This window comes from Rhinopithecus bieti, unplaced genomic scaffold (genome assembly GCF_001698545.2).
Source record: "Rhinopithecus bieti isolate Rb0 unplaced genomic scaffold, ASM169854v2 scaffold_757, whole genome shotgun sequence".
Classification (NCBI taxonomy): domain Eukaryota; kingdom Metazoa; phylum Chordata; class Mammalia; order Primates; family Cercopithecidae; genus Rhinopithecus; species Rhinopithecus bieti.
This window is the reverse complement of record NW_016803289.1, coordinates 10225-22926: the sequence shown is the minus strand read 5'-3', so window position 1 is coordinate 22926 and position 12702 is coordinate 10225.

Here is a 12702-nt window from a genome sequence, read left to right as displayed (position 1 = left end):
ATGTTGGGATCCATCAAGGAAGCAGGGGGACACAGAAAGCAGGGAGGAGTAAAGCTGGGCACTAGCCTGTCTGGGTTCAGTGTGGAGTCAGTAGAACCTCTCCAACATGGAAAGGGTGTGAGTGAGAGCCCCCCAGGGGATTCACACCCTCCACAGAGACCTGTGCAAGACTGTGAATGAGATAATTTCCTTGGACACCCCTGCACCCCATCACTGCACTTCTCTATGAGGCAGATAGCTACCTGGGCATTTTACAGGGTCATCTCTCCAATCTAGCAGGACCTCTATAAGTCTTGGGATCTGGAGCAGACCAGCACTAACACCATAACCTTAATAGAGGCTGCAGTTGTGGTTCCTGGGAGCAGTTAGATTGCTCCACTCTCCTTCACCAGACAAGGCCCAGTGCCAGCTTCCAGACCAGTGATCTCACTTTGTCTGAACTCATCAGGTGGCTGCAGCCTCCTGTTGTCCAGGGAAGCACCTGGACTGCAGGTGGGTGACCCCATTCACCTCTGCCACTGGTAGCCAGGCAGGAAATGCCTGCTAGAGTTTCTAGCCCAGTGGTTCCACTTCTGTGTGAACTCAGCTGGTGGGAACAGCCTCCTGTTCTCCTGGGAAGCACTTGGATGGCAAGGTGGGTGACCCCACTGCGCACCTCCTCTAGTAGCCAAACATACACAGCTGCTAGACCTTCCAGCCCAGCAGTCCCACTTATGCCTAAACTCAGCAGGCAGGTGCAACCCCATGTTCCCCCAGGAAGCACTCAGACAGCAGATTAGGGCTGACCTGGCAAGAATATGGCCTCTCTGCCAACTGCTGCCCCTGCTTAAGGGAGACCCATGGACCAGAACATCCAACAAAAGAAATGAAGGTACACAGACAGTAACCAGCAGGGGTTCCTCCAAGACCCGGGAGCAGACTAGACAAGAAAGAACGAGCACAGGAACTTAGGCAACTCAAAAGGCCAGAGAATATTTTCTTACCTCCAAACAACCACACTAGTCCCCCAGCAATGGTTCTTAACCAGTCTGAAATGGTTGAATTGTCAGAAATACAATTCAGAATATGGATAAGAATGAAGATCATCGACATTCAGGAGAAAGTCGAAACCCAAAGTAAGGACTCTAAGGAAGAAAATAAAAGGACACGGGAGATAAAAGATGAAATGAACATTTTAGGAAAGAAACAAAATGAACTGATAGAGCTGAAAAACTCATTTCAATAATTTCATAATAGAATTGCAAGTATTAACAGCAGAATTGACCAAGCTGAGGAGAGAATCTCAGAGCTTGAAGATCAGTTCTCCAAAATAACTCAGTTAGTCAAAAATAAAGAGAAAACAATAAAGAAGAATGAATAAATAAAGAAGAATGAACAAAACCTTGGATAAATATGAGATTATGTAAAGAGACCAAATCTATGACTCATTGATGTCCCTGAAAGGGAAGAAAAGAAATCAAGCAATTTGAAAAACTTATTTCAGGATATCATCCTTGAAAACTTCCCTAACCTCACCAGAGAGGCCAACATTCAAATTCAGGAAATGCAGATAATCCCTGTGAGATACTATACAAAATGACCATCCCCAAGACACATTGTCATCAGATTCTCCAAGGCTGAAATGAAAGAAAAAATATTAAAGGGAGCTAGAGAGATGGGCAGATCACCTACAAAGGGAATCTCATCAGGCTAATAGCAGACATTTCGCTGAAACCCTAAACTCAGAAGAGATTGGGGGCCTATATTCAGCATTCTTAAGGAAAAGAAATTCCAACCAAGAATTTCATATCTAGTCAAACTAAACTTCATAAATGAAGGAGAAATAAGATCCTTTTCAGACAAGCAAATGCTAAGAGAATTCATTACCACCAGACCAGCCTTATCTGTCTTACAAGAGATCCTTAAGGGAGTGCTAAATATGGAGAGGAAAGACTGTTACCAATGACCACAAAGATACACTTGAGTACAGAGACCATTGACATTATAAAGCAACCACACAATCAAGTCTGCATAATAACCAGCTAACAACATGATGACAGGATCAAATCCGCACAAATCAATATTAATCTTGAATGTTAATGAGCAATTAAAAGGCACAGAGTGGCAAATTGGATAAAGAAGCAAGACTCAATTGTATGCTGTCTGTAAGTGACTCACTTCACATGCAATGATGAGCATAGGCTCAAAGTAAAGAGATGGAGAAAAATCTACCAAGCAATTGGGAAACAGAACAAAGCAGGGGTTACTATTTTAATTTCAGAAAAAAAAAAAAAAAACAGGCTTTAAATCAATAACGATTGAAAAAGACAAAGCAGGGCATTACATAATGGTAAAGTGTTCAGTTCAACAAGAAGACCTAACGATTCTGAATACATATGCACCCAACACAAGGGAGCACCTGGATTCATAAAGCAAGTTCTTAGACACCTATGAAAAGACTTAAATAGCCACACAATAATAATGGGGGACTTCAATATACCCACTGACAGTATTAGACAAATCATCGAAGCAGAAAACTAACAAACATTCAGGACCTGAACTTGACATTTGACCAAATGGGTCTAACAGACATAGACATAATTCTCTACCTTAAATCATCAGAGTATACATTCTTCCCATCTGCATGTGGCATATACTCTAAAGCTGATCACACAATAAGCAATAAAACAACTCTCAGCAAATTCAAAAAACCCCAAAACATACCAAACACACTCTTGGTCAACAGTGCAATAAATATAGAAATCAATACTAAAAAATGCTCAAAACCATATAGTTACATGAAATTAAACAACCTGTTCCTGAATGACTTTTAGATAAACAATAAAATTAAAGCAGAAATCAATAAATTATTTGAAGCTAATGAGAACAAAGATACAACATACCAGAATCTCTGGGACACAGCTAAAGCAGAGGTAAGAGCAAAGTTTATAGCACTAAAAGCCCACATCAAAAAGTTAGAAAGATCTCAGATTAGCAATCTAACATCACACCTGGGGTAACTAGAGAAACAAGTGCAAATCCACCTCAAAGTTAGCAGAAGACAAGAAATAACAAAAATAAGAGCTGGACTGGAGGAAATTGAGACACACACAAAAATCATACAAAAGATCAATCAATCCAGGATTTTGTACTTTGAAAAAATAAATAAGATTAATAGGCTGCTATCTAGTCTAATAAAGTAAAAAAGAGAGAAGATCCAAATAAACACTGTCAGAAATGACAAAGGTTACATTATCACTGACCCTGCAGAAATACAAGTCTCTCAGTGATTACTACAAACATCTCTATTGCACACAAACTAGAAAACCTAGAAGAAATGGTACATTCCTGGAAGCGTACGATCTCCCAAGATTGATCCAGGTAGAAACTGAATCCCTGAAAAGACCACGAATGAGTTCCAAAATTGGATCAGTAATAAAAAGTCTACCAACCAGAAAAAGCACAGCACAGGACACATTCATAGCCAAATTCTACCAGATGTAAAAGGAGGGCTGGTAAAATTCCTTCTAAAGCTATTCCAAAAAAATTGAGAAGGAAAGACTTCTCACTAACTAATTCCATAAGGCCAGCATCATCCTGATAGCAAAACCTGGCCAATACACAATAAACAAAGAAAAATTCAGGCCAATATCCTTGATGAACATCAATGCAAAAATTCTCACCAAAATACTAGCAAACTGAATCCAGCAGCACATCAAAAAGTTAATCCACCATGATCAAGTAGGCTTTATCCATGGGATGCAAGGTTAGTTCAAAATATGTATATCAATAAATATGATGAATCACATAAACAGAACTAAAATAAAAAACCACATCGTCATCTCAATAGAGGCAGAAAAGTCTTTCTTTAAAATTGAACATCCCTTCATGTGAAAAACCTTCAACAGACTACACACTGAAGGAATATACCTCAAAATAATAAGAGCCATTCATGACAAACCCACAGCCAATATCATACTGAATGGGTAAAAGTTAGAAGCATTCCCCCTGAAAACTGGAACAAGACAAGGATTCACATTCTCACCACTTGTATTCAATATGGGACTGGAAATCCTAGCCAGAGCAATCAGGCAAGAGAAAGAGATAAAAGGCATCCAGATAGGAAGAGAGGATGTCACACTATCTCTGTTTGTAGATTATATGATTCTATACCTAGACAACCCCATAGTCTTGACCCTAAAGCTCCTAAACCTGACAAATAATTACAGCAAAATTTCAGGATATTAAAACAATGTTCAAAAATCAGTAGCATTTGTATATATCAACAATGTCCAAGCTGAGGGCCACAGCAAAAATGCAATCCCGTTAGTAATAACCATAAAAGGAATAAAATACCTAGGAATACAGCTAACCAAGGAGGTAAAATATCTCTGAAATGGGAATTATTAAGAAACTGCTGAAAGAAATCAGAGATGACACAAACAAATGGAAAGGCATTCCATACTCATGGATAGGAAGAATTAATATTTTTAAAATGGCCATCCCGCTCAAAGCAAAATACAGATTCAATGCTATTCCTATTAAACTATCAATGATGTTCTTCAATTAATTAGAAAAAAGTATTTTAAAATTCATATAGGACCATAAAAGAGCTTGAATAGCCAAGGCAATCCTAAGCAAAAAGAACAAAGCTAGAGCCATCATGTTACCCAACTTCAAACTAAACTACAAGCCTACAGAAACCACAACAGCATGCTACTGCTACAAAAACAGACATATAGACCAATGGAACAGAATACAGAGTCCAGAGATAAAGCTGCATGCCTACAATCATCTGATCTTTGACAAAGTTGACAACAACAAGCAATGAGGAAACAACTCCCTATTTAATAAATGGTGCTGGGATAAGTGCCTAGCCATATGCAGAAGATTGTTGCCTGACCCCTTCCTTACACCATATAGAAAAATTAAATCAAGATGGGTTAAAGACATAGATGTAAAACCTAAAGATGTAAAAACCCTGGAAGATATCCTAGGAAATACCATTCAACTATAGGACCTGGAAAATATTTTATGAGGAAGACATCAAAAACAAGAGCAACAGAAACAAAAATTGACAAATGAGACCCAATGAAAGGGCTTCTGCACAGCAAAAGAAACTCTCAGCAGTGTAAACAGACAACCCATAAAATGGGAGAAAATATTTGTAAACTATGCACCCAACAAAGGTCAAATATCCAGAGTCCCTTTAAAGCTTAAATAAATTAACAAGCAAAAACCAAACAACCCCATTAAAAAGTGGGCAAATGACCGTGAAAAGACACTTTTCAAAAGAATATATATATATATTCAAAAGAATATATTCAAAAGAATATATATTCAAAATATATATATATTTTTTTCAAAAAGAATGTATACATTCAAAAGAATATATATATTCAAAACTATATATATACATATATATAGAGAGAGAGAGCCAACAAGCATATTAAAATATGGTTAACATCCTTAATTATTAGAGAAATACAAATCAAAACCACAATGAGATACCATCTCCCATCAGGTAGAATAGCTATTACAAAAAGGTAAAAAATAAAAAAAAAAACAAACAGATGCTGGTGAGGTTGTGGAGATAAAAGAATGCTTATACACTCCTGGTAGGAATGTAAATTAGTTCAGCCCTTGTGAAAAGTAGTGCGGTGATTTCTCAAAGAACTTAGAACTACCATTTGACCCAGCAATTTCATTATTGTGAATATACCTAAGGGAATATAAATTATTCTACCATAAAGACATATGCACGTCTATGTTCATTGCAGCACTATTCACAATGGCAAAGACACGGAATCAACCCAAATGTCTATCAATGGTAGACTGGATAAAGAAAGTGTGGTATATATACCCCATGAAATACTACACAGCCATAAGAAAGAACACGATCATATCCTTTATAGCTGGAGGCCATTATCGTAAGCGAACTGATGCACAGACAGAAAACCAAGCACTACATATTCTCACTTATGAGTGGAAGCTAAACCTTGAGTACCCATGGACATACAGAAAGGAAAAACAGACACTAGGGCCTACTTGAGGGTGGAGGGTGGAAGGAGGGAGTAGGTAAAAACACTGTCTATTGGGTATGCTTATTGCCTGGGTGATAAAATAATCTGTACATCACACCCTCGTGACACACAATTTACCTATATTACAAACCTGCATGTGTATCCCTGAACCTAAAAGTTAAAAATAATAATAAAGAGAAAAAAATATATAATTTAAAAATCTGACCTAATTACTAAAAAAGTAGATATTTCTATATAGTGTCATTACTGATATCTGAAACCTGTCTTATTAGTATTTTTAATTTTCTCTCACTTGGCTATATATCATCTTTTCTCTCATTGTTTTTTCTGGATTGACTATTCTGTTTAACCATTCTGTTTATATTCCTTGAGCACACCAAAAGTTACTTAGTCTTTGTCTATTTTTTAAAGTTTATCCTAGAAATTATAACTTGTATTCTTCACTTACGAAAGTATTTTTATAATTGAAACTTTTATTCTCTTCCTAAAATCAGTCCACCTCAGAATACTGTGCATATTTACCCCCTCCCAAATTAAATGCTAACGTGTGTGTGTAAGTGTGTGTGTATGGGTATGTATGTGTAAAACCTCAAGTCAGTATTATTATTATTTTATAAAGTCAGTACTTATTTAGGCATTCCTGTATGTTTATCTTTTTCCCTCTACTTTTTTCTGCATCTCTAATTTTTCATTTGTAATGAGTATTCTTCTGCCTGAAATCACCCTTGGTAATTGTCTTACTTTGTAAGTCTTCTGGTGGTGAACTATCAGTTCTTTGTTTGAAAAGTGTCTTTGTTTTGCTTCCATGTTTAAAGTATACATTCACTTGGTAGAACATTTTAGGTTGTCAATCATTTTACTTCACTACATTGAAGAAATCATTCAAGCAGTATGCTGTTGAGAAGTTAGCCCCTGGTTTATATTTTACTTCTTTTTAGATAGTAATCATTTTTTTGGTCTCATTCAAATATTTTCTTTTTTTTTCTAGCCACTCTGATTTAATTATGTCCTTTTCTTTTTATTTATTCTATTTAGCTTCTATTTATCTTGAATATGTAACGATGTATTTCATCAGTTCTGTAAAATTCACAGAACTTATTTCTTTTAATAGTATCTGTTTGTTCTCTCCTTTTCTTTCAGGACTCCAATTATATGTATGTGAGGTCTTCTCATCATGTTCTCCATATCTCTAACTGAAAAAAATATATCAAGTTATTTTTCACATGTTTTTTGAGATGGAGTTTTGCTCTTGTCGCCCAGGTTGGAGTGCAATGGCGTGGTCTTGGCTCACTGCAACCTCCATCTCCGGGGTTCAAGCAATTCTCCTGCCTCAGCCTCCCAAGTAGCTGGGATTACAGGCACCTGCTACCATGCCTGGTAGATTTTTGTATTTTTAGTAGAGACAGGTTTTCACCATGTTGGCCAGGCTCATCTCGAACTCCTGACCTCAGGTGATTCACCCGCATTTTGTTGCTTCATGCTTGATTCTGACTTTTTTCTTTTATATATTTTTCAATTCATTGATTCTGTTTTCACCTTTGTTTAATCTGGTCTTAAACGTATCCATTGAGTTCTCAATTCCAGATTTATATTTTTATTCATATAAATTTATATGTATAAAATTTATTTCCATTTATTTTTCAAGGTTCTAGTATGGCAACTTTTATAGTTTCTGGTTTCCTGTTAAAATAGTAATTCTTGGCTTTTATTTCCTTGACTATAATAAACATAGCTGGCTCGTGTCTGGTAATTCCATTACCTGAAATCTTGTGAGTCTATTTCTGTTGTCTGTTGTCTTCCCAGTTCTTCCTCATGATGTCTATCTCCTATTCACACATTGTTTTATTGTTTCCTAAAAGTCACATTTTAAAATTTATGTGTAGAAGTAACGTTAGTTCTAAAATGGAATTCCTTTTGTCCAATGCAGATTTTTATTTTTATTTTCCTCACTGTTACTTTTAGCATTAATTCCTTCCAGATGCTAGCACAAAGTAAAGGATATTTTACTAAGGTCCCTATGTGCTGTCTGTCTTGGGCTTGGACTTTTCTCTGTACCTTCGTGAGGTCACCTAAAGCAGATGCTTGGGTTATTTTACCTGTAACTCCTTGGGCTTTACTATTATATTTTATATACCAGCCTTCTGACTACCAGAATCTGCATATCTTTGCCTCAGGGCTTTCTGCAGTAGCCAGAGCTCATTCTCTTCACATGCATGACAGGTTAGCAATGCCAGAAAATAAAACTTTCCTTGGAGTAACATTAAAGCAATGACTGGTGAAAGTTGGTGGATAAATATTCCAACTCCCTTTCTCCTAGGGTGAAATGGATTTTAGTCACGTGCTCTACACTACCTCCCAAAGTTTCATAGTATGAATGACCTTTAGTTACCTACAATGGGAACTTGCTTAATAATATCATTATCTGTTGATATTGTTTTCCAAACTAACTTCCTCACTACCCTAATTGTGTTTTCTAGGATTATCTCTCAATAAGTTACTTATATTCACATCCTTGCCTTAGGAAACTCAAAGTTACTGTGTCGAAGTATACTTCGGTCTCCCAGCCACCTTGCCTGGATCAGCAAACTCTCTCAGTGCAAAAGTGGACCTGCTGATTAGACCCACTTGTCTAGATTCATGTCTTATTTTGGATCTCAGTTCAGTAATTTCTCACTGTCTTGTTAACTCCTCGATGTGATTTAAAAGTTCTTCTAAGAATATACATTTTTTAACGTTTAAATTGTTTTCAGTGGAAGAGTTAGTTCAAATTATCTAGCTCCTCATTAACAGATGTAGAAACTTCAAATCTTATCGCTTGAAATATTTTTTTCTGTTCATTCTTTCATTCTTTTCTTTTGGATTCTCATTAGACATATTTTAATATTTCTAAAACCATCACCTGAGCTGGTGATTTTAGACCTTATGATTCTTCCTTTAACCTCTCCTCTATAATTTCCACTTTTTTCTCTCTGTATTGCAGGCTAAGAAATTTATTTATTTCAATTTTTTCATCAACTGTTTCTAATCTGCTGTGAAAATCCTCTAAATTTTTATTTCACAATTATATTTTCATTATTTTGCAAAATATTTCTGGTGCTTGTTTTTATTTATTTATTTACTTACTTTTTAGAGACAGTCTTCCTCTGTCATCACAGCTGGAGTAGAGTGACACAATCATAGTTCACTGTAACCTCGAACTCCCAGGCTAAAGTGATCCTCCCACCTCAGTCTCCCCAGTAGTTAGGACTACAGGCATGCTTCACTAAGCCAGATTTATTTAAAAAAATTTTTTTTTTTATTGTAGAGACAGTGCTTTGCTCTTGCCCAAGCTGATCTTGAACTCCTGGGTTCAAGTGATTCTCCTGCCTTGACTGCCCAAAGCACTGGGATTAAAGGAATAAGCCATCACGCCAGCCTGGACTTATTTTTTTGATATTTTATTTTTGTTTCTTTAAACATTTCATACATACATGTTTATAATATTTCGTATTCTGATTTCAGTATCTGAAGTCCTTAGTGGTCTATTTTTTATTGTTTCTGATGATTTTCACCAATTTTGGTTTATTTCCTTGTGTAATTCTTGATCTTTGATTGTTAACGCAAATTTGATTGCCATTAATCTGTAGTAAACTTGAAGTCTAAATTGAGAGTTTCTTCCTCCAATGAGAAATTATTTTTGCTGAAAATTTTCTTAAAAGCCAAAGAGTGCTACTGAGCAGTGATCACTCTATTCCAAATCTCAGGTCCTTGGCTTAATATGTGAGTTTCATATTCAGTTTTTCTACCTTGCTACTGGGTCAAGGCGTGGTCTCCCCATCACATCTGACATGTGTATATATATATGTATATATATATATATAGTTTTGTTTTTTATTTTTCCCTGAGAGAAGCTCATGCCTTTTGGACGCACTTACTGTTCATCACTCTGGTGTCAGCAGAGATTTTCCTTCTTGTTAAAGATTCCTATCCCAGCAATGCAATAAAAAGATTTTACTCAGGATCTAATTGTTTTATCATGCAGAAGACATTTGGAATACCTAATGTGCCATACTCAAAGAAGCAGAAACTTCATTTAAAATGTTTAATTCTACTTCAATGATAGTACATGATAAAAATAAGAATTATTGAATAAAATGTTAACTTTGTTCGCTTTTAGAAAGCTAAACTTCAATTCAGATTCTTTTTCTTCTGGCTATTTAGATCTCATGTTTGTAACAACTTTTAAAAATGTCACAGATAATGTAGAACATATTTCTTTGTAAACCTCTAAAGCTTTTCATAATAGGCCCACATTCTGTTGGTGCTCTCTTTGGTTTTTGTTATTGAAATTATTGGATTAGAAATACCTGGGAAGATGTTTTAAAATGAAAGTTTCTTAAACCTAACCCAGATCTGCTCAGATTCTTGGGTGATGAGGGGCTGGGAAAATGGAGCCCAGAGATTTGCATTTTGAATAAACTATCAAGTGATTCTGATGTACAACTAGGTTTAAGAATCACAGACCTAGAAAGTGTCTGATTTGCTTTTGCCTATGGAAGACATTTTCAGGAATCTTATCTGAAATTTATTTTAATACTTCATTCATTGCTCATTCTTCCCCAACCCAGAAATATTTACTAAGTATATGTCAAATGCTACGGAGGTCATTAAGGAGCAATCTAACACACATTCATGGAGTTTATCATCTATATGATAAGTTTAGTCATGCATTCAAGTATCTTGAGCGTAAGACAGAAAGAATCCAGTGCTGAAAAGGGGGTAGCCATGAGAATTCCTCCAGTAGTCATCAAGGCTATTGGCCAAGGTAGGAAGTTGAGACCTTCATGGATACTAAAAGCCTTAACAAAGAAGAAAGAGAAGGAACAACAAAACAGAATCTTGTGAGGCTTTCCAAGTCTCCTAAGGGTTTGAGGTCAGTTGAGCCTAGATTTAGTGAACACAACAAGAGTAATCTTTCTACTGATTTAACCAAACGTTTGAATTCTCTGGGAGTGTAAGAGTATAACAAGTTACTCTGTCTTTCTAGATTTTGCTAAATAGCTGCCAAAAATAGACTTTCAACCTTGAATGGCTGTGTGGTAATATAACTGTCATGGGCAGAAATATGACTTTCTATCAATAAATATTTACTACTAAGGTATAGATTTATGGCAGCAATTACAATCTCCATGTTGCCTCTCTGCTAGCAAGTTAATGACCACCTTAGCAGCTCTTTTGGTCCCACAACTATTGGGGTCTATCATTAGTTCAAATGGTAACGGCCTATAGGCTGAATCAAGTTTTGACATAGAGGGGGGAAAAAAAGGAAGGAAAAACTATGGTGCCTTTGAAATATATGGTTGGTACGTTTGCACTGGTAGAACCAGGACTCTAATAATTCTTTGAGTATTTAGCTCAACAGTCATCTCTTTAGCAAAGTCTTTCTTACCGTTCTTTTGAAGAAGATCCATTATTTTCTATTATTGCACCTGGTTTGTTTTCTTTATAACACTTATTACAAATTGTGATATATATTCTTCTTTTTTCTTGTTTACTGTTTCTCTCACTGGAATGTGGCTCTTTGAGACCATAGGTTGTGTGGGCTTACTTCATCCTCTATCCCCAGAGCCAAGAAATGTCTGGAACAGAGTGCTCATTACATTTCTGTTGAATAAATGAAGTGCTACTGTGCCACAACAGTGAGGAGTGCTGAATGAGTGTTTGGTGAATTGAATCTAAATTCATACCAAAATTATGTATTCTTTTATTTCACTTCATAATAGTCTTTAATACGTTTAGGGTGCAATTTAGTAAGCACATTTTAGATGTATCTATTTTTTTGTTATGGCAGCAACATCATCTGTTAGCTGGCTTCTGGTTGTCTCTACCTGCAATTCATCCTAAACATAGATGCTAGACCAGTTTTTCAAGAACAATCCATCTTGTCATGCTTCTGCTCAAAGCATTCAACAGTACCCTATTACTTAGATAATACTATTATATTACTTAGACTGCTTTCTCCACTCTATTTTAACTTTCTTTTCCAACTTTATCTCTCATTCTCCCTTGGTAAAACTTGTACGTCACTGATACTGGTCTATTTAATAGATTTCTCTTTTCTCACCACCCCTTGCTTCATTCATACGTATCATAAACATTCCCTCTGGATCACAAGGTTCTTTCTATTTGATATGCCATCTTTCTTTCACTTTGTCTATTGAAAGCCTACCTATCTAAATATTGAACTTTTAAAGAAGCCTTTCAGACCAATCTAACCCATGGGATTGTTCCTTTCTTATTGTGCTGAAGCCCAAATATTCCTTTATTTTCTCCAATAGCATCTTACGTTTACTATCTGATTTTGATACATACATTTTATGTGTATATTCTACATAAAAATAACTTATATATTTCTATGTAGAGACACTTCTGTATTCACCCAGCTCCTTACTCAATGTAATTCATTGAGTGAATATTCAAAAAGTAATTACTGGATGAATAGTGAATAAATCAATAAATAAATCTTGCAGGTGCAGTATGTTAGCAAAGAAACCTAGATCTGGGATTTTTGACAAGATTCATCTACCCTTCTGATAGCGATTATCGTTTGATTGATATTGGATAGCTTGAACATAGAGTTAAGAATTCTTGGCCGGGCGCGGTGGCTCAAGCCTGTAATCCCAGCACTTTGGGAGGCCGA